Below are 22780 nucleotides of genomic sequence, written 5' to 3'. Positions count from 1 at the left end.
TAATCACTCTATGCAATTTGGGGGCACTAGAGAGCTCCTTGGTAGATATTTCCATTCCGTCATTGCCATAACTATATACTTATCCTGCAGAGTGTGTTTGAAAATTTTATTTTTCCTTTTTTTATCATCAATCTTTTAAAGAAGATATATCTAAGCGAGAGACATAACGACATCATGGCTAAAGCATATGGCTACCCAACGGCAATAGAACATTTCCAACTGAATAAATCTCAATGGGAGAAGAAACAACAACAACAACAACAAAAAATAGAAGAATTAAATCAGGGAGGGGCTGAGCGCTGCCTTGTCGGTGTTGCGCCCGCGCTTCCAGTGGAAAAAGCCGCAGAATTGAGTGCTGAAGATGTAGCCCACCCTGTGATCCACCAGGAGAAGTGCCACAACATGACTAGCCGCTCTACTCATAATCGCCAAAAGCCAGAAACGACCCGAATTGTTCACCAACAGGCAAACTGGCATATGATCGTTCAATGGACTGTCAGCAAAGCAAGGGAAAGATCGAACAACACGGCAGCCAGGGTCATGGGTGAACGGGGGATCTTTCACAGACACACAGGGTGCCACTTCATGAAGTCCAGGAACAAGTGATGGAGGCGACAGAGGCCAGAGCAGTGGTTCCCTAGGCCTGGGTACAGCGATGGGGAGAGGGGCTCCAGCGAGCCTTTTGGACGGAATTCGTCTCCGTCTTGATCTGGGGAATAGTTATATGGGTGTATACATATGTAAAAATTCTTCCAGCTGTACCCTTAAGATTAGTGCACTTCATTGTATGTATATTACAACTGTGTGTACATTACACCTCAAAACAAGTGAAGGATGTAACAGTTCATCCTGAGTCAGCCTTTCCCATAGGCTCCAAAATCAAACCAGAAGGATTTAGTGGAAATTCTCTACTTTTGCTATAATGAAATCTCATTTTCGAATAAGTTACTCCCTATCATCTTCAAAAAAGAAAAAAAAAATAGAAGAAGGAGGGGGGAGGGGAAAAGGGAAGGAGGACTAGGAGTGGGAGGAGAAAGGAAGGAAGGAGGGAAGGAGATACTTCCGTAAAGTATCTTCTTTCACCGTTTTTCCCCTCATTTATTAATTTTTAGAGTACTTAAAAAAAGGAGAGAAAATTATGATCAAAACTCTAAAATAAGTAAATAAATAAAAGGACAAGAACGGCTTTTTCCAGCTGACACAGTGCTACACTGTCAAGTATTTCAGACATCTAGAGCTTGGTTTCCAGTAATTCGCAAGAGGAAACTATTCTGTCTTTCTCATTTTAGAGTTGACGAGGAGCTTCCTTGCATGACCCTGATTGATAACTGAAGCGATTTTTCAGAATGAACCATAAATTATGACTGAATCATAAAAAGAACTACATTTGAAAGGGATTTAAGTCAATGTTTATTCTATCTTGTTATCTCAAAGTTTATTTCTACATATGTTAAGCCTATAGCAGCCATTACTAGGCTTTTGGTATATATTACTTTAGAGGCTAAAATAATCCAGATTACTGAAGTCATAATGAAGGCAACACACAGTCAGCTTTGACTAATTTTTTTTTTCAGGCTATATATTTTCAACTCTAAAAGGGTATACACGTACACACATTGAAAACGTGTCCTGTAAGATCCCAGACACATATACAGAACATGTCTATGTGATAGTTCTAGGTATGGCTGCTTATGTAGTATAGAGATTGTTCTAGTCTCTGAGCAGAGGTGCTGAATGGGTGGACAGTCCAATAAAGGGCTCATTTGAGACCCATGTGATGGTCGTGGTGGTTGCGTAACATTTGATAATTGTGGTGGTGGTTGTGCGTGTGTGTGTGTGTTTTCAAATATGCAGGCAATCTGTCCTGCATGTATGATGGCAGACAAATGTGGCCTCCCTGAGATGTAGTCAAGATTGTACCAAAACAAAGGGAAGAAGAGGAACTCAAGTGGTGAGACAATACCTGGAGTAGAGTGGAGGAAAGAGAAGAAGTGAGAAGGGGATAAGGGAAAATTGAAACTCACAATGACAAAAATACAAAAAGGTTCTTGGGGTGGAAATAAAAAGAAGAATCAGAACATAAATGGTGTTGCTGTCTCTTTAAGATCCAGAAACAGAGGGAGTTGTTGCTAGGTGAAGTAGGATCTATGGGAGACAGAAAACAGCCATGGGAAGGATAACTGTCCATCCCAAATTACCCCGGATAGTCTCCATTTAGAACCGCTTTTTTAGGAAAATTATTAATAGCTCCTCCTTTCCCTCTCAAAAGTGTCCTGGTTTAGATAATAAATGATAGAATCACCCTCTCTGTAGACCACATCTGGCCTAAGACAGAGAGTAGCTGTAAGCGGGACTGAAGCTGGGAAATGGACACCAAGAAGAGCTTTAAGGAAGGGGTAAAGGGAAACAATGGCTAAAGAAAAAAGGAAAAAAGGAGACCAGGTATAACATGTGGACAATTTGTAACCAATTATGCCAAACACAGTTAAAGCTAGAAAGGCCATTTAGAGGAAAAAGTGTATTAAAAAGCCAAGGATGGATGGGGAAAAGATAGAAGAAAACAAAGACAAAAGACGAATGATTCAGAACACAAATATGTGCAGGCTCCTATATCTTCCCCTGTATTGGGGGATTAGTGGTTATGATCAGCATGTATAAAAATGACTTAAAATGGCCATCCTGGCTTTCCACCCGGCACAGGCACACACAAAGTCCCATCTGTTGTTGCCTCCCAGCCTGCTGCTCCAAAGCTGCTCACCTCCTCCTAGCGCTCTGCCTCTGAGCCGTGCAGGCTGCCTCGACCAAGCCTTCCCACCAAGCCCCCTCCCCCACTTCTGATGGCCGCATACCAGACTGTCTGCCACTGTGGTTTCACAGGCTTCCACAGATAGGCCACAGTATGTGAAGCTGCATTTCACTGCGTCATTTCAGAGACCTCTTTTGACTTTTTCCTGGATCAGAATTTTGTATTGCGAAAGGCAGAAAGTAAATGTCAAGGGCAAGTTCAAAAGGCCAAGTGATTTCTAGCTAAGCATTCCCTACGCCCAGAGGGAAGATGGGCTACCACCAGCAAGTGGGCCTTTCGCACTTAGAGTTTCAGAAAATACGTCTTATAGATTTCCACCACCATTGAATTGGGGCATTTTGTGGGTTGAATTTTGTCTCCCTCAAAATTCTTATGTTGAAGTCCTAACTCCTAGTACCTCAGAACGTGACCTTTTTTGGAAATAGGGTCTTCACAGAGGCAATCAACTTACAGTGAGGTCATTAGGGCGAGCCCTAATTCAATACAACTGGTATCTTTATAAGAAGAAGAAATTTGCATACAGAGAGGACAGTATGTAAACATGAAGACGGCCATCTATAAGCCAAGGGGAGAGGCCTGGAACAGACCCTTCCCTCACAGCCCTCAGAAGGAAGCAACCCTGCTGACACCTTGATGTTGGACTTCCAGTCTCCAGAACTGTGAGACAATAGGTTTCCGTTGTTTAAGCCACCTAGTTTGTGGTACTTTGTTACAGCAGTCTGTCCTAGGAAACTAATATCCCAGATGCAGTCTGGCCACAGATGGGAGTTACGAGAAGCTGACCAGACTAATTATAGCTTTTCCATTTCCCTAAGAAGACTAAGTAATGCTTCTTTGGTGTATCTGAAAGAATGGGCACTCCCTATGGCAAGATGGGACTGGACGATCCTGAGGAAATAATTTCTACTGCTCATGCCTCAGTTTCTCCTTCCATGGAGTTGGTTATAGGGCCTGTGGTCTGAAATCCCCACTAGGACTGATCGGTATGGCAAAGGGTGATCACAGAAATATTCTGAGTTTTGGGCAGGAAGATCAAACTTAAACTGTGGAGCCTTATTAATAAATACACTGGGAATGGCTGGCACGGCAAGTAGATCCTAACTTCTTTAGTCAATCACTGAAGTGGAGGACTTCCCACCTGATCCTCATAGAATCAGCTCTGTCTTGGCCTTTTGAGTAGCTAAATTTGACATAATCAAACACCAAAACGGCTTGCCGTATTCGGACAAACGGTTTAATCCTTCAGTACGTAGTTCCAGACTATGTCCCCTTGAGTTAGAGAAAAGGGTGTAACCTGCTTGTTAAACTATCTCTGCTCCCAGAAAAAGAAAACACAAAAATATTTCTGCACGTTTCTTTTCTTTTCTTCTTTTTAAAAGCTGCTATAGGCCAAGGTTCTCATTCTGTCGAACACTCACTTGAATAACCTCTTGAGTCAGTAGTGAAAGCAATGGTGTTTAGCCCCACTTCCTTATACGGCAGGGAAAGACAATGTGCTTGTCTACTTGAACTGCAGTGTGGCTCTCTGACAAATTATAATGACTGGTTATGGAAACCTCCTGCTCTGGTTTCCATCGCTCTCCCCAGGACAGACACAGAACAGACAGCTGTAGGGAAATGGAAAGGGTTGGAGTCAGGGAACAGTGCTGAATTTAGCTCTGCTCTTTGCCAGTTGTGTGACCTTGGGCAACTTATTTAATTTACTTTACTGCCCTGAGGTAGTTACCTTCAACCAGAACAGTGCTTGTCATCTAACAAGTATGCCAGCAAGGTAGTTGAATGAGTTAGCTTACTTTCCCAACCATCTCTAACCTAAAAGGCTTGGGATAACTATCAATCATTTCTATTTGCTCTCCCTCCTAAGTTCAGTACGTTTTTCCCTAGATAAGTCTCAGTCTTCTCCCCTCTCTCATTCTCTCTTCTTTCCTCTCTCCCTCTCTCACTCCATGTCTAAAACACTGAAAACCTACAAAACAACACAGCCTCGGGAATAATAAAACCCTTTAGCCATACTAAAGATGATTTGGAATATTAAAAGCGGCACAGGGACTTCCCTGGTGGTGCAGTGGTTAAGAATCCACCTGCCAATGCAGGGGACACGGGTTGGAGCCCTGGGCCGGGAAGATCCCACATGCTGTGGAGCAACTAAGCCCGTGCGCCACAACTACTGAGCCTGCGCTCTAGAGCCCGTGAGCCACAACTACTGAGCCCTCATGCCACAACTACTGAAGCTGGCGCACCTAGAGCCCGTGCTCCACAACAAGAGAAGCCACCGCAATGAGAAGCTCATGCACCGCAACGAAGAGTAGCCCCCGCTCACCACAACTAGAAAATGCCCACGCACAGCAATGAAGACCCAACGCGGCCAAAAATAAATAAATAAACAAATAAATTTATTAAAAAAATAAAAGCAGCACAGATCCAATGATAAGGGTAGGGGAGAAAACTCTGCGGTTGAAAGGGATGGTGGAGGTTGTCTGCCTCTGCAGAGCAGGGTTGTCCAGTTCCAGAGACTGATCTAGTTTAGAAAGTGCTTATGCTGACCTGAAACAGGGTTTCCTGTAACTGTATCTATTGGTCCTAGTTCTACTTCCTGGAGAACCTGACATTAAAGAACTTGACATGACTTCATGTCATGGCGCTCCTTTTGCTCCATCTACATGATGGCCGTAGAGTAGGCAATTGGGGAGAGTGGGTGGCTAAGGGCATGGGGACTAAAAAGAGCCGCATACCTACAGATAGCCCCCACAGGAAGCCACAGCTGATAGCTGACGATTTTTAACTTAGTGCCTATCATGTGCAAAGTAGTTTAGGGGTATTATTTATAGTCCTTATAACAACTACAAAATGGAGGAACAATTATCTCCTTTTTATAGGTGGAGAAACAGGCTAGAAAATGGTAAATTTGAGATTCAAACTCAAGTCCTCCTGATTTCAAAGTGTGTTCTCAAATAAGTCACATCCCCAGAGCCTCGCACAAAATCAAATGGAGTAATTAGGCAGCACAGTGTGGTGGTTGAGTACGTGGACTATGGAGTCAGGTTTGAATCCTGACTCTGCCACTTACTAGCTGTGTGACGTTAGATGTGTTACTTAGCCTGATTGTAACTCAGTTTCCTCATCTGTAAATCTGATTGTTATGAAGATTATTTATTTGATTTGCTACTTGGCCTGTGTCAGGCACTGCTGTAAGCACTCAGTACTGATACAATTAGAGAGGAATCAATGAATTCAAACATGAATGTTGGCTTCAGCTTTCTTATCAAGAAGAAATTATGGACATTTATTCCTTTACTCATTTAACTCACATATGAAGCATCCACTATATGTGGGTCAAGGCACTTTTTTAGGCTCAAGTCACAGCACCTGAAAAACGCAGACAAAGTCTCTGATTTCATGGTGCTTATGTTCTAGGAGCACAGGAAATAATAAACGAGTGAAGAAATAAATAGGCAGTCATAAGCATACGTTATGAATATGCATGTAACTAAACAACAAAGGTATCCTGATTGGCTCTTCAGGGTAGAGGCTAATTTTACTGACTTGATACCTTAGGGTCAGTGGTGTGCTAGTAAATGTTTGATAACAAGCCTTGGGAGTTGGCAGGTGAGGAGAGTCTGATTTGTAGCATTTGCTAATTTCCAGAGTGTAAATACTTCCATCGTGGTTGATCTCAAGCTCCCAACATGACATCCGTGAATGAAGAACTGGGAGAAGAAGCTCTCTTGCACAGCATTTGGTAGTATTTCCATCATGTGGATACAACAGATGTAACTAACCTTGAGAGCACAGATAATAGTAAAACGTAAAATAATTAGGAAGGGATGAGTTTTGAGTATTTATTACCATGGTTTTGATATAATTTATTTAACCGAAAGTCTATATAATTTAATTTTTAATAATGACAGTGTGTAACAACTAGTTCTCAAAATCTTAAAAATTTAACAGTTGGCTTTTGGGAGCTAGTGTGAGCTGGCTCCACACACCACTGTTTAGGGAGCATGGAGAAGGGAGACAGTTCAGAGGAAAAGGAGACTGAGTCACTGTCGTGTCATTATGCAGATGTGGGTCCTAATCTAATTCCTTTTTAGCTGCTCTTTTCCAGCAAGCTCTGCTTTCCTGTACACAGTGGAAGCGCTGCTCTGTAAACCAAATACCGTCGGTATAAATATAGCAACAATTCTGGCATTCTTATTGGACCAGTTTGCTCATGCAGAGATAGTTTTAGCCCTACAATCCTTAGTGAACATAATTTATGTACTCAGTGCTCTAAATATGGTAGATTCTTCTGCGCAATACAGAGGATGTAACTCCTGACTGTTGAGTAAAGGAAGACCCTAGAGATGGATTTTCTGTCCTGCAAAAGCAAATTATTCCCCTTTTCCATGAACCTCAGGTCTCTTGTCTCTTAGGGCTCACAGGCTTCTGAAAGGGCCACCCAGGGAAGCACCTAAGGCCCCAGCCTCAGAGGAGACGGACAGTGGGAGTGGAGGAAGCTTCTCCGCTATTCCCACTCAGGATTTGTACATTCTTTACCACAAAGTAGAGAAGACAGAAAAACATTTTCTGTTTTTCTTGGTAAGTTAAATATCTAAAGTAACCAATCTTCAAAACATCCTAAGGACAGGAATACTTAAAGAGACAATTTTTCCTCAATTTACCCCTCCCCCGAAGCCTAAATTTCACTTAGTAATGGTGGCTGGAACAGGAAGTGGAAATACCATGAGAAATTTTATTCTTGCCACATTTTCAATGCTTTACAAAAGCAAACACTGGAAATCTCATCAGAAAGCTTGACCTTGCAGGGTTGATAACTTTGCAGCCAAACCAAGAGTACTGGAAGCTGGAGGAATTTTCAGATAAATATTCTAGTGCTTCTGGAGGGACTCTTCATCAAAACTGATTATTTGGAATAGACATCTGTAACTTTTAGAAAGAAATTATTTGAAACTAAACAACTAGGCTTCTCAGGAATAAGTGACTCCATGAATCTACTATAAGTTATTTTAAGCATAGATGTGCAGAACTGTTTCTCAGTCAGGGTGTTTTAGCAGAATCATCAGGGAGTTTTCACAAACTGGACCCCAGTGGATGGGTCTCAGGGATGTATGTTTTCAGAAAACCCTACAGTTGACTCCAGTTAAGACGCTGGTTAAGATCTCCTGGATTATAGGCAAATCAGGCTGCACTGTACAATCCAAATCTGTAAACTGTTAAAATGGCACATTCGTGCTATCAGGAGAAACAATCCGGTGTACTGAAAGGTTAACAGTGTGGGACTCAGGAGATGTGTGTTCTGGAACCACCTTTGCCACTAATTAACTGGGCGACCTTGGTCAAGTCACTTGGTTTGTTCTTTCATTCAACAGATATTTACTGGGCTTCTGTGATGTGCCAGACACTAGGTATATATTAATGAAAAAAATAAATGTTTCCTGCCCTTACGAATCTTACTGACATGAATCAAAGAAACCTACAAATACGTGTATAATCTTACTCGGTGTGGCTAAGCTTTAGTTTCTCATCTGGAAAATGAAAAATAGATTACTGGTTCATTTTCTTTTTAAGAATTTCTTCTCAAGATCCCAAATTTCTTGCCCCAAACTTCCCACACACAATATAATTACATGTTTTAGGTCCACTGATTGAGAAAACACAATACCAAAAGCTACTATAAATTCAATAACTATTTAAAATAAATTAACATTTGTGTCATCATAACGTGTCTATATAATTAGAAAAATAGTAGCACACATTGTTTACTCAGTTTGTCAAAATCATTTGCTGCATATATGGACTTGTTTACCTATTGCAATAATTTAGTGGCCTCCCAGGGATCCAAGGTGCAGAGGTTAGGAACCTACAGACCATATCAATCACATGAAATACATGGTACTTGAGTAGCAATGGCCCTTTTCTTCCACAACAGATGTCACTATCAATGACAGCGTTTTTTGCCCACAGAGGGTTTAAACTCAGCCTCAGAATCCTTCTCAACACAGATTTCCAGATGGTCACTACCAATTGTTTAAAGCTGGCAAACAGAGGAAAAATTATTGGCACTCCCTGGGCTAAATGACTCCTAAGGCCCTGCACAGCTTTAAAAAATCTATGAATCTTATGTATTCAGTTCTGCTGTCTTGAGAAACACAAATGCCTTCTCCCCTCTCTACGTAAAAGTTCTTCAAATGTTTGAAAGACATCCACGTGGCCGCTACATTTTCTTTCCTTTGGTATAAACAGCTCCAGATCCCTTATCTGTTCCTCATATTCTGTTCTCTCGACCACCTCTGGCCTTTGACGCTCACCCCTGTTTGCATATTTGTCAATACTTCCCTGAAGAACAGCCCAGAACTTCTCTCACTCCCCTTGACAGACACTGAGACATGTGTTCAGTGACTGAAAGATTACATTGCAAACATTGCCGAGAACTGAAATGTCCTTGATTGAGAGTATACTAGCTTTTATGCATTAAACTTATTAAGTACTGTGATTTACATTGAGATGTAGTTCTTTTCATTTATTAACATTATTAAGTCATTACATATTTAATTTTAAAGATTGCCTTACTTTGTGGGAAGCCATATCACACCTATGACTCATATGAAAATACTCAAGTGTTTTTCTTTAGAATCTTTCTAAAATGGATAATTCTTATCTTTTCAATTATCGGTGGTACAAGCTTCCAGGCCAACTCCTTCAAGATCGGTTCATCAGGCCACGCCAAAGTGATCATCAGGAACTGTATGACCCTGACAGTGGGTGTCTGCCTCTCTAGGAATTCAGTCACATAAAAATTCAAATGATATTCATTGATAGCTGTTGGATATTTCAGCTAATTTGCTTTCCATGCCTAACTTTCTCTTCTAACTAAAATTGCCCACTGGGCTTTTTGTCCCCCAGGGGTGACTACTGCAGCCAGACACACTGGTAATTCATCCATAGGCATGCCAGTAACCCTTGATGTTCCCTCCACTAAGGGATTTGCCAAAGACAATAGTTATTAGCTGAACCAATCAGATTTCCTCTCTCAGAATTTAACCAGGAAGCACAGAAGGAATTTTCCAGTCTGCAGAACAACAAAAAGCAGCAGCCACATGTGCTGCAGCTGAGTTACATTAATGGCAGCACATAGACTTCTGCTGAGACTTTTTGACCCACCTTGATTCCAGCCCCATTCTCTTTGGACTCTGGCCCTATCTTGGCTTCTATCCTTGGATTTCCTTGTGATTCCATCCCTTTATCATTCCACATGTATCTTATAGTTCTGCGCCTTTACTCAAGCTACTGAAGCGTATTAATATAAGGGTCTATTTGTTCCGAACACAGTGTCAAGAGCTCTCACATATGTCACCGTACCTGTCTGTACACTGCCTTGCTAAGCAAGCTCTTGGTTTTTAACCCCCTGACTTCTGATTTTTGCTGTTTCTCTTTTTCTTACCCGGCTATAATTCACATGTTAGCCCATGGGTGTATTTTATGTCCATTCTGGCTTAGACCCTCCTGACACCAGTGGAACTAAAGTCCTCGATATTTCTGGCCCTTGGGTCCCTGGTTGGGGGTTCCGGGCTTGCTCTGGTCCTGCCCCTCTTTAGCACTCAGGTGAAATCTGCCTAGTTCCCCAGCTTGAGACAAGGGAGAGGGAATGTTACATGTGGGTGTAAAAGGAACTAATTACACGTTCCTACTTAATATGTCTTTCTCCAAGTGAGATGACTTCCTTACAGTCAAGTGCTTTCATCCACGTATTCACAAAACAATGCTAGAAGCCTCAGGAAATGATTAAGAAGTAATTTATCATCAAGTTAGCCATCGTTGGTACATATATATTTTTTAAAAGGAAAGCCGTATACTAAAATGAGTGCTTAATAAGAACACCCTATTCACCTAAAATATTCCCCCAAATATTCATTTTCCTTCAGCCATTCCCTCACTGCTGTTTAGCAATCCTTTTATTAAGCTCTCAGCATACACTTAACAGCAGCCGTTCCTGAATTCCCCAGTCCCTAAGCGCCCCACAGAAAGCTGCTTCTCTAGAGATGATCTCCTTTTCTTTGAAATGGAGGCCATATGAGGTAACCTCCTTCTATATATGTGTGTATTTACACCTTCCTGTCTTCCTTCCAAAGAATCTGGGAAACAAGAAAGGACACCTCCTCTCGTGTTCTGGTCCCATCCACCCGTGTCTCCACTGGGGATCAAGACTTTACCTCACTCCCCACCCCCGACCTCCCCCCGCTCAAGGGTTTCTCACAGGTCGGTCAGAAAGGCGGGTTCGCAAAGGACCTTGAGGGGTTAGAGTTTTTATCAGGTTCTCGAAGACATCCATGGGAAAAACAACAACAACACAGGGAAGAACAGCTGACCAGGCAGCCCCGTCACCCCTGCCTCACAGCCCCCGGTCACCCTCTCCTTCTCCCCTCCGCTCACAACACTCACCCACCGCCAGCCAGCTGTGAGTTGGGGGTGAGAGGCAGAGTGGCTCTTTACCACAGAAATGGCTCTACCATCTCCTCTGTCTGTGCTAACCTTTCTCCCTTGGCCTAAAAATGTGACGAGGCATCCCCCTGTCTCGAACGTATCTGGGCTTGACCCTTCTGCTTTCGTCTGGACCTCATCCTAGAGCCAGGCCACTGCAAGTTGCCAGTGTGGATCAGGAAAACCCCCTGTTTGGACTGCGGGTGGAAGAACTAGAGAATCTGGTAGAGGCGGAGGCCTGGGGGAGGGAAGTTAGGGATGCCACCCAGGGTCAGTTACAGGGGACCCAGTTGGGGGTACTAAAGACTGAGGCAAACAGAGACGAGAGGGCAGATCCAGGGAGCAGTCTGGTCTCAATACCAACAGGAACCACAGCCAGGTGCTCCTGATTACCTCAGCCTCCTTACAAGGCCCAGGCTTGACATGCTGGGATTAGTTCCATGCTTTTGGCTGGAGGCAGAGAAGCTGCCTCATTTACTAAGGCCTTTCTGTTGTCAGCACCTTGTCATTGGTCTTCCATTCAACTAGATCTTCAGGTTCCTGGATACGGCCTTACACCACTGACGACCCGTCTTATTCTCCTCCTGATTCCTGTGTCCTCCTGGTCTCGGATTACCAAAGCCAACATTTAGACAACATTGGGGTGGACCAGTATTCCCTAAACTCTGGGTTCAGGGTTTTAGAAAGAAGTAGGATCTAGAAGGTGTCACTCAAGGGTCCTCAAGTATGAGGAAGGAAGGAGCAGATAATTAGGGAAAATAGATAAGAAGTGGAGATACCAGCCAAGATGAGCATAACGCCCAGAGGACTCAAACTGCAGGCAGTGGAGCATATAGCCTACAGAGAAGAGGGGGCGGACAGCTTCATCTCACTTACACGTCTTAACGGCCGCGGGAGGTGCAAGAGACATTAGAACGCCCATTCTACAGATGAGGTCAAAGAGTTGATGACTCCCTTCAAAGGTTTGGGCTTTTTAAATAGGGGAAACAGTACTGGGACTGACCTCTCTTGAGTGAAGCCAGAGCTACAAGTATCTCTTTAAATTAACCAACTACTCAGAACCTATAAGCCTCTCTCCAATAATAAACTTGGATTAAATTGATGGATGAAGGACTTTCAGTAAGGAGCAAATGGTTCTATTTTGGGGCTTTGAGAGAATTTACCCAGAAAACTCTTTTTTAAAGTTCGAAAATTCTTTGGCAGCATCTTTCTAACCTCCTCCTTAGTCCTACCATGCTATTTGCATACCACTTCGTCAGCATTTTCCCCTGTCTCCCACCAGGGCCTCACCCTACCACGTTTCTGAGACATGTGATAGACTGCAGGCAGATGGGGAACCAGCTAATCCCTCCTCATGCCCATGTCTAAGTCACTTTTTTGTCTTGCTAAAGAATGACTAACTAGTAACCATCCTACCATGAAAATGACAAATGGAGACAACTACATGTGTTTCTAAGAAAAGGCCTACTAAGGTACATTTTACTTATCAGAACAGAAAATATGTAGGCTGGACTCTGCAACTTTCCACAGCTGAACACAGGACCACCCTATACCATCTGCCCCAGAGCAGGAGATCCTCAGGCCAATCATAGGAGCCAATTAGAATTGCTAATAGCCTCACTGTCAGGGCATACTTATATGTATCTCATTTCAATCCTTTAAACTTCAGTTTGAACCTTCTCTTAACTTTAATGTAAGAATTGTGTATTTATTTAAAGCAATCTTTTGATCCTAATTATTTAAATTGTGCATTCTACTGGTTTTGAACAATGGAAACAACCCAGCCTGTTACCTATGGATCAATTCATAGTACATTCCTTGTGTGTGCTAAGATCAACTTTTTATTAGTGACTTTTTATTGCAGACTTTTGCCATTGTATTTCTCTTTATTGAGTGATTTTAATAAAATGAAAATTTTTGCACCATGGTTTCATTGTGCTCCGTTTACCTCCCTATTTGGGGAGATGTGTTCTAGCTAATATTCAACAAGAGGAAAGTAGCACAAAGAGTGGCCTAAAGTCCTACATAAAGTAAAATATCCAAATCCCCTCGTTCCATCACTATGTAGAGTAGAACACTTAAAGCATTATTTCGAAAAAATGTGTTTTTCTGGTTGTTGGGGGTGAGAGAGCACACGAGGAGGACGGGACAGAGAGCGGTGGTAGCAAAGTTTGAACTCTCAGGGATTCGGAGATGTTGGTTTCAAAATGGAATTTATCCTCAAATCCCAAGATTATAGATTTCCTTCCAAATTGCATTCCCTACACAGCTTAGAGAACAGTTGAAAAAGAAATTGCTCTCCATATTTTGACTGACATTAAAAACACTGTGAAAATAGTTTGGAACTTGATCTCTTCGAGGGAAGGACAATAATCAAACTATAGCTTTCGCCTGCAGCCTTTCTTTCACACTTACTCAGAACTGTTCCAGGAAAAGAAATTCACAGGGAATTCTGTACTCATATATCACTTCTAGAAGGAGAAGGAGGCATTCTCAAGAAAATTATCCCCAAACTTTTAAATACAAAGAGAGAAGATTACTTAATGAATCGCAGCACAAAACCACCTCTATCCATGGAATAAAATCAAACTGAGTCAGTCATTTGGAGCTGGAAACCTTTAACATCCAGGTTTATTTTTTAAAAAAGATCAGATTTGCCCTTCTTGCTACATACCACCTAGTCTTCACTTAAGTTCTAGACATCCATGTCTGGTTTTGCCAAACACATTAGAAGGATTTTACTATTTCAGTTTACAAGTCCATCTGCATAGCTCTATTAACCGAAGGGATCCATGAATACCAAGTACTTTGTTCTCACCCATTTTTTTGACCATGTATTGCTACAGCACTAAAATTCCCCCACCCTTTACAATCAGCTCTCTCTAAAAGGAATTCCAGGCTACTACCAACTAGCTGCCTTGTACTACTGTTTAAGATGCCCCAATATGTCGGACTATCTTGAAATGAAAGGCTGTTTCCTCCCTTTTCAGAACACACTTGCAACCTACACCTTTTTCAAATTCTCTAGTGACGCTCAGGCATGCTTTCAAACAGAAAATAAGATTTCTTAAGAAATAGTTTGGTCGGATGTTAAATGCGATTTCTAAAAACACACCCTCTAGCACATGCATTCTCTCATTATTAGGTTTTATAGGAAACAGATCATGGGAGGCATCTTCTGTCTCAGCAAATATCAGATCAGTTACATTAACCCAGCCGGTGCTAAATGCCAGTGTTCTTCCCCCCTCTGACCTTATTTCCTTGCAGCTCTAGAAGTCTAGTCTTAAACACTGGTAGCAGAATAAAACGTAAATGACTTTGGTTAAAAATTATCACTTTTTGGCTTCTCATCAACCTAAAAAGTTATTGTTCTTTTTAAAGCAAAACCTCTTTAAATCTCTGATAATAAAAGATGCAGGAGAGACTGCTGGTGTGAGCAGACAGGCACAGAACGGCTACTGACACTGACCTATGGCTATCAGGTATAACCCCCATGACACTCCTGAACAAAAGGCTATCTTATCAAAGTTGCCAGTGGTCCCTGAATGTAAGTCTCTATATAATCTCTCCTCTCGTCCCAACTCTAAGAACAAAACTTGAGATCTCATCCTGTTTGTCTTCCGGGAACATCTGCAGGGCAGCAAAGCCCGGTCTGGCTCTGAGAATTTGCATGGTTTATTGGCATTTACAATCTTGCATCTCCAGCTACACTGGCCAGGAATGTTGACTGAAACCCGGAGAAAGTCCCCATACTCTCTGGAGGAGATTATAAGAAAGCCCTCTGTGCCTTACCTCTCAGGCTGAAACTTCTTCCCAGGGACTAAGTCGGAAAGGAAGGACTGATTTCTTTAAGCAGGAGCACAGCAAGAGGGCAGGCAGGCAGGCAGCCTAATACACACTGCTCTATTCAATAAAACTCCAGACCGCCCTTCCTTAGCCCCTCCCAGAAGTCCATGCTAAGTGAACACATATCCCCTATGTTTACAGTCGGCATCGGTGGTATGCATTGTCCTGTAGTTTTTCTAATAGGCAGCCAATGACGACACCCCAGCCGAGGTGGATGCAGCCTGCCTGTGGAGATGCCTGTCATTCCCTAGGCATGCTCAGGAAATCACTCATCAGAAAAACCAAGACCTAAAAAGCTCTGAAGCTGCGTGCAGGCTGCCAAAACCAGCCTGCTACATGCCCTTTTTTGGTTATCCTTAGCAGGGCCTCTGGAAGTGAATCCATTGTCAGGAACAATCATAAGAAATGTTAATCTTGGAGAAAGAGGCTGTCTTGTAGAACACAAATGGAACTTTAAAAAAGAAAGCACGGTCCATGAAACTTAAACTTAACAGTCCGTAAGTTTACTGGGGTGGAGGTAGGGAAGGCTTTTTAATTGAGGGATCCTTGATAGCGTATTTCTTTTAAAACTAGTTGTACATACAAAATGAAGTTAAATTGTGTATGTAATTTTAAAGCCTGAAATGGCTAGGACTCAGGTCTGATGTACAGGCTAGATTTCAACGTGAAAGAGGCACAGCCTCCTAAAATACGTCTACGTGTGTTATAAAAACAACTAATAAAAAAAAACTTAGGTCTTTTTTAGTAGGTAATGTTTGCCAGAACAAGTGTGCCAGAAACTCAGCCAGGCAGGGTCCTATGGGCTTGGCTATCCTCATTGGTTTTCCACAGCACCTTTCTCTCTCCCTCCCCCTCCTCTTTGTTTATTCAGATTTGGCAACAGAGAGATATTGCTAGAAACTGAGCACAACAGAGAGGGTATGAAGGAACCCAGCACCTGCTTTGGAGCTGGTGTAGACGGATGCATATGCCCACAGAGATGACACTGATGTTATAGTGACTTCTTGAAAGGACTCCACCCAACTCTTTCTTGCGTAGGATGTGTGCTATGAGAGGGTCAGAATTAGGAGATGCTGAATTGAAATGAAATTAACTAGCCCATGTGTATATATACTCTGTGGTCTTATACTTCTCAATATAGAATTCACTCAATTAGTCGATCAGTGCTTAATTCAACAGCAAGAGACAATGAGCACTTCCTATTTGTCAGGCCTGGGTCTAGGTGCTCTAGGTGCTCTGCCTCATTCATTACTGCTCTGTGTTTGGAGACTGTTTCATCACTGACCAAGAGGAGTTCAAATATTTTCCCTGGCTAATTACAAGTCCAGAAGCATGGTCTTCAAAAATCTTAGGTTTTGCCGTATAAGCCTTTCCCTATTTATGAAGATCCAAATTAGAAATGATCTCTACTTAGGAAAAAAGTCCCTGCCCTTTGTGCCTCACTCAGAAGGCTTGGGAAGTGATTGATCCCTATGGTGGCTTCCTTCCTCAGGCCTGAAGCACTAACAAGTTACCCAGAGACATCTATATCAACCTACACTCATCTTTTTTGGGGGAAGGCTACTCTGTCCCCTCTTCCCAACTGCTACTGCAGCACAGACTAAAAAAAGCTACAGCAAAGGCTGCCAGGCAGAGGGAGAGGTGAGCTTCAGGCATCCCAAGTTAAAACTCAGAATGCACTTTCCCAGGGAAGCAGAATAAATAATGGCTTGTGGGAGTAGGACAGTCAATGCTACATTTCAAGTACGCTGTGGTTCAACCAGGCATGTGTGGAACACCACTGTTTATAAAATTGTTCCTATGGGAAAATGTTTTCCGATCCCAAATAAATGATTTGGAAATAAACTTGGGGAACACAACCCACTTGGGCTGCTGGGGACAGGCTGTAAAGATAGAATAACACTTCGCAGTCTGGTAAACTGCTGAGCTTGAAGACACTGTAGGGCAGACATCAGTGAGTTCTGAAAACAGCTCAGCTGGTGAAATCTGTGTGAAGATATGACCTGTGTCCAGAGATGTTTGGCGCCTGTGATCTCTAGGCAGTATGGACCGTAACTCAATGCAGTGAGGCCTGTTTTAATGTGCTGCTTTCCATGGCCACTGCTGATTATATCCTAAGCAGCATTCTCCCTGCTTGTTTGAGTAATACCCTTTGGTTGAGCAGCATCAGGGCATAATTTGCCACTGATGAATAAAATAAGTACCAGCTTTCCAGAGGAAAGAAAAGTTGTGCTATGAATGGGGAAAATATTATCAGCAGGAAACATGGAAAGGACATGCATTTTGCATGGTTTTTAGGAGATAAATGGCTAAATATTTTTGGATTATGTCTTTAGAAAAGAGACATATGTTTCCCTAGATAAATTCTGAATACAGGGTTTTGTGGATGAGCAATCATTTAGCCTATTTTGTGTATTTGAAAATAGCCTTATTGTACAGGAACTCTATAGTTGGAAGAATAATTTAACAAATTTCATGTAATATACACCATGATACAGAAAAATTCTTTTTTCATTGTCCTTTTACTTTTTAAAAAATAGGCAGGAATAAAAAAGAAATGAAAGGGAATAAAAAGAGAGAAAAGAGATATATGTTGCCAATCTCTGCCATGGGAAACTTTACTTGAATAGTATTCACTTTTTCCAGAAGTCATTTGTAAATGACACTAAAAATACAGGATTTATATAGGAAATTTCTGTGGAATTTATTTCCCACTTGGATCATCCCAGATAAAGAACAGCTTGCCTAGCATAGGATATATCTACCTGATCAAACCATAACAAATCTAAAAAGACATTTGGAAACATCTGGATGATTCACTGTATTTTTTCAGTTCCAACTGAGTATTTGCGATCATGTAGATCAGTAGTAAGCAGTTTTATTTTGCTAGTGTGTCAATTTGGGAAAAGTAAAAGCAGGCCATACTTTTTTCACTCAAAATTAAAATCACTTCATTGAGTTCCATGAAAAATATACATTCTTCCAGCTTAAAATATCTACTTTATTGAATTGAACAGATACTTCAAACATTTTAAAAGACAGTAGAACAACGCACCCACCACCAACACACACACCTTCTGTTCCTCAAATGAAGTATGTCCAGAGACTCAAGTTTAAAAAACGATCAGATCAGACTGGTAGATTGTTGATATCAAAATTGGACAACAAAAACAGTAAAAAAAGAAAAGAAAAGAAAATTAGACTAAATGTACTTACGAACGTAGATGAAAAAATTAGCATATTGAATCTAACTGTGCAAAGAAAAAGAAGACAAGCCCAATGCTGTGATGGTCAAAATCTGAAAATCTATTGACATGTTATACACTACTAGCAGTTTAAAAGTTTTTAGAAAAATAGAAAAAAGAAAAGAGAAAGATCATCTCAATAGATAAAAAATAATACTTGGTAAAATTAGTAATCACTTATAGAAAAAAAAGCTCTTAATAAACTAGCAATAGAATCTTTATAAACATAATGAGAGACACTTAACCAGAAATATAGAGCAAACATCACGCTTAATGATGATATTTAAAAGTATTCCCGGTACAATCAATGAAAAGACAAGAAGGAATACTATCTCTTTTACAATTAAAAAAATGGGCTGGAAGTCCTAACCAAGACAAAGAAATAGAAAAAAAGATATAGGAGCTACTGGAATTAGAAGAAAAACAAATGTCTTTACTTGCTATGACATGATTATCTATGTAGAAATTTCAAGAGAATCATCAAATATATTAGAACTAATAAAAGAGTTTCACAAGATTATTGGAATCAAGTTCCGTATGCAAAAATCCAGAGTTCCTGTAACCAGCCATCTTTCATTTTAAAATATACTGGGAAAATATGCTATTCATATTACTAACAAAAGTGTGCACTAGCTGGGAATAAATGTAACAAAACATGTGCAAGAATATTACAAAATTTTTATTTCCTGGATTTAAGGACATAAAAGGCCTGCCTAAATGGTGAAATATATCACTTTTATAAATGGCAAACCTAAAAACTATAAAGATGTAAACTCTCCTCAAATTAACCTATGCAGTTATTATTCCAACTAAAATCCCTAAATGATATATTTTGTAGAACTTGACAAAACAATCCTAAAAGTCATATGGAAAAGTAAAAGTCTAAAAAAAAGGACTAATATATTTATAGGGCAATTCTAATTAACACAAGACAAATAGACCAATAGAATAAAGTAGAAAGCCTAAAAACAGTCCCAAGCATTTATGGAAACTTTTAAAAATAATAGTGAAGGCATTACAGATCAGGCGGAAAATGGTGGACTATTCTATCCATGGTAAGGTTACAATTGATTATGTGAAAATAATAAAATTAGATTCAGAATTCCCACTCACACCCAAAGAAACTAGACTATGTGAAAAACAAAACTTGAAAATGATTAGGAAAAATTGTAGGAGAATATTTTTAAGATAGAGTATGGCAGGATTCTTAAATCATAAAAAACAAAATGTACAAATGAAAAGACTGAAAAATTTTGAGGATACGGTTAAACTCCTCAGATCAAATGCACAACCTTCATTTATTTCTGCCTCTTTCCCAAACCTCATCAAAATAATAATAAAGAAAGAAAAAGTCATAAATAAATCCTACAGGGCAAAGACTGCTGGAAAGGAATCAACATAGTCCGATGTCAGCCAAATTCTGAAATATGGAAAATGGATGGATGGTTGATAATTGACTTACCAGAGATGAGAAACTGAACTCTGGCCCTGTAGAGCGGAAGGCCGATGGACAAGAAAGAAGCCGATTCAAGCCTCAAAACCAGGAAAAACTCAGGATTTGGAAGCTCTGGGAAACTCTGAGGGTGAGGGATGGAGCAGAAAAGAGGTTTGGTTGAAAATCTGAGTAAGGAACAGTTAGAAGCCCAGATACTCCTCTCCCCACCCCACCCCCCAACACAGATGCACACCCCTCCTTCAACCAGACAGAAACTGGAAGTTTATTTTCTGAAGAGAAAGGCTGGCCTCAGAATGTCAGGCAAAGCAGTGGACAGAAAAGATGCCATGTGCTGAAAACAGACTTTGAAATGAACGTCTGCTCAAGGAACACTGAGCCCCGACCCCTCACTCTGCGGGGCTCCAGGACTCTCACAGTCAGGTTTGTACTCCACAGAAAGGAAACTGGGGGATTCCACTCCAGGGAAACTGGCATGCTCACGGAAAAAAATCTAAAGGCACAACATCTGAGGAACTCCGGAAATGTCTGTCTTAACACCCAAGGCCCTTTTGTGAACTGTGCACAGGAACTTTCAACTGGCTGTTTAGCATCTCACTCTTAAATACGAACATCAAGTTAAGGAAAGGCTCTGAAAGAGAGATTAGGACAACAGAAAAAGGAAACTCAGAGGAAAAAGAGGCAGGGTGAGAAAGGGAAAAAAACTTCAAGAAAACTATAATTACCATATAACTTCAAGAAAACTATAATTACCATTCTCAGAGAGATAAGAGAAGATGCTGTAGCCACGAAACAAGAGAAATGTGCTGTAAAAAGGTATTTGCAGGGAACAGGAAAGAACTGTTGTAAGTGAAAAATACTATGAGAGAAATTTTTAAAAATTCAATTCAAGAAATGGAGGATAAAGTTTAGAATAATCTTGCAGAAAAGCAGAAGAAAAAGACAAGATGGAAAAAAGGAGAGAAAAGATAAGAACGTTAGAGAATCAATCAAATATCCAGCATCTGAGTGTTGCAGAAAATTGTAGGAATGACATTACGAAAGAAATAACACGTTAAAATTTCCTCAAACTGAAGGGCAAAAGTTTCCAGATTCAAAGGGCCCACTGGGCATCCAGTACAATGAATGAAAACACATTTCATTCTGAAGTTATTAAGTTCTTGAGATTATATGCTTCAAAGGGGGAAAAAAGTTGGGGTTGAAACTAGAAACCAAGAAGCTTCGAAGAGAAGGATCAGAAAATAGAGGATGCAAACCCATGACACAGGGGAAAGTGGTCCCATGATGATGGTGAAAGAAAATTCCAGGACAATAGCTGCTCAAGAAAACAATCAGTAGAGGTTGGAGCAGAAGACTCCAGGAAGGATATTTTAAGAAAAAGACAAGTAGATAGATTACCTGATATATTCTTGGGGAAAGCATTTATGATAGGTACATAGGAAATAAGTAAATATAAGATTGAGGTCATTATAATTTCAGGAAAAATAAAATATTTGTATGAGAAAGGAAAAGTGGTTATTGTACACTATATAGTTCAACTGTGAGAAAAAATTTACACAGTCATAATTATGTAAACACTGCATATTGATTTCACCAAAACAATGATGATGTAATTAGTTTCAGAGGAGAATGAGCAAGAACATGTTAGTAGGATGGATGATGGTAGACAAGAGAGCTAAATCTTCATTTTGCTTAGCAGGAAATCAATAATAAATGTCTACTATTGAAATTTTAATAAATAGTAGAATTAGTATATTGTTAGGAATATGAAAGTAAATACCAACTCCCCCCACAATAGTTCATTCATTCACTGAACAAATAGTTATTGAGTGTCACCCACATGCCAGGGCATGTTCTAGGCATTCATTGTGAACAAAATACATTTTGATAAAGGGAGACAGATAAACGCATTAGCTAATACATAAATATGTAATATCAGGCAGTGGAAAGTGCTGTACAGGAAAAATAAGAAAGTGTAGAGGAAGAGAGGAAATCAGGAAGTCCTCTTTGAAGAAGTTTTTCAATAGAGAGGTGAATAAAATGAAGGAGCAAGCAGTGAGAATATATGAAGGAAGGACATGCCAACTGCAAGCATAGCAGGTGCGTACTAAAGAAATAAGAAAGATTTCAGAGTAACTGGGGAGAAGTGACCACCAATGGCAGATCAGATCATCCAGAGCCCTATAGCCATGGTAAGGACTTTGGGTTTTGCTCTAAGTCAGATGGAAAGTCATCGGAAGATGTTGAGCAGACAGAAAAAAGTCACTCTGGCTGCCCTGTGCAGACTAGGCAGAGAGACTGCAAGGGTAGAAGCAGGAGGGAGTTGTTGCCTCCTCATAGGCAAGAGGTGCTACCTTGGACTAGGGGAGTTGTGGTCAGGGGACTGAGAAAGCACTGAATTTTTGGACACATCAGGACTCACGGATGGTTTGGATGAGGGATGTGAGAAAAAGAGAGGAATCACGGATATCTCCTTTCATGGTCTGAATAACTGAGTGGTAGTGTTGTTTAATGAAATGGGGACCACTGAGGGAGTTATAAATTTCAAGGAGGGGTGGGAATCATACTAGACATATGTTAGGCATATTAAGATGAACAGAGGCTTCCAAGTGGAAGTACAGATAGGTCGTGGGATGTACAAATCTGGTGTTTAGGGGAGAGGATGAGGCTTGAGATATACCCCTGAGAGTCATCCGTTTATAAATAGTATTTTTAAACCAGGAATAAGTTACCTGAAAAAATGATGCAAACAGTGAAGAGAAGAGGTGTGGAAACTGACACCCCACTTAAAGCCCAGAAAAGGAGACTGAGAAGGAGTCATGGAGAGTCATTGCTTAGCGGGAGGATCAGTTGCAGGAGTGCGTGAGGTGGATGATGACTGCTTTTTGTTAAAAGCCACATGTATTATTTGACTTCAAAAATAATGTAGTTAGTAATAGATTGGATTGTTGT

The 22780-nt window shown here is 40.9% G+C and overlaps 1 protein-coding gene across 12 annotated transcripts in view; it reads right to left on the bottom strand.

The window, feature by feature from the left end:
* The window catches only part of CALD1 (caldesmon 1), a 182429-nt gene extending 162467 nt beyond the window's left edge, over window positions 1-19962 (bottom strand). For 6 of the 12 annotated variants that reach the window (XM_082472948.1, XM_082472953.1, XM_082472955.1 and 3 more), the window contains exon 1: window positions 15077-15234. The gene's annotated coding sequence lies outside the window, so the exon portion shown is untranslated. Of the gene's footprint in view, window positions 1-15076; window positions 15235-19837 lie in introns of those variants that run through there. The other 6 variants (XM_082472938.1, XM_082472940.1, XM_082472943.1 and 3 more) reach the window with 4 other exon arrangements.
* Window positions 19963-22780: the final 2818 nt, after the last annotated feature.

The sequence above is a fragment of the Balaenoptera physalus genome, assembly GCF_965194825.1.
Source record: "Balaenoptera physalus genome assembly, chromosome: 8".
Taxonomy (NCBI): Eukaryota; Metazoa; Chordata; class Mammalia; order Artiodactyla; family Balaenopteridae; genus Balaenoptera; species Balaenoptera physalus.
This window is presented reverse-complemented; position numbering and strand designations above follow the sequence as displayed.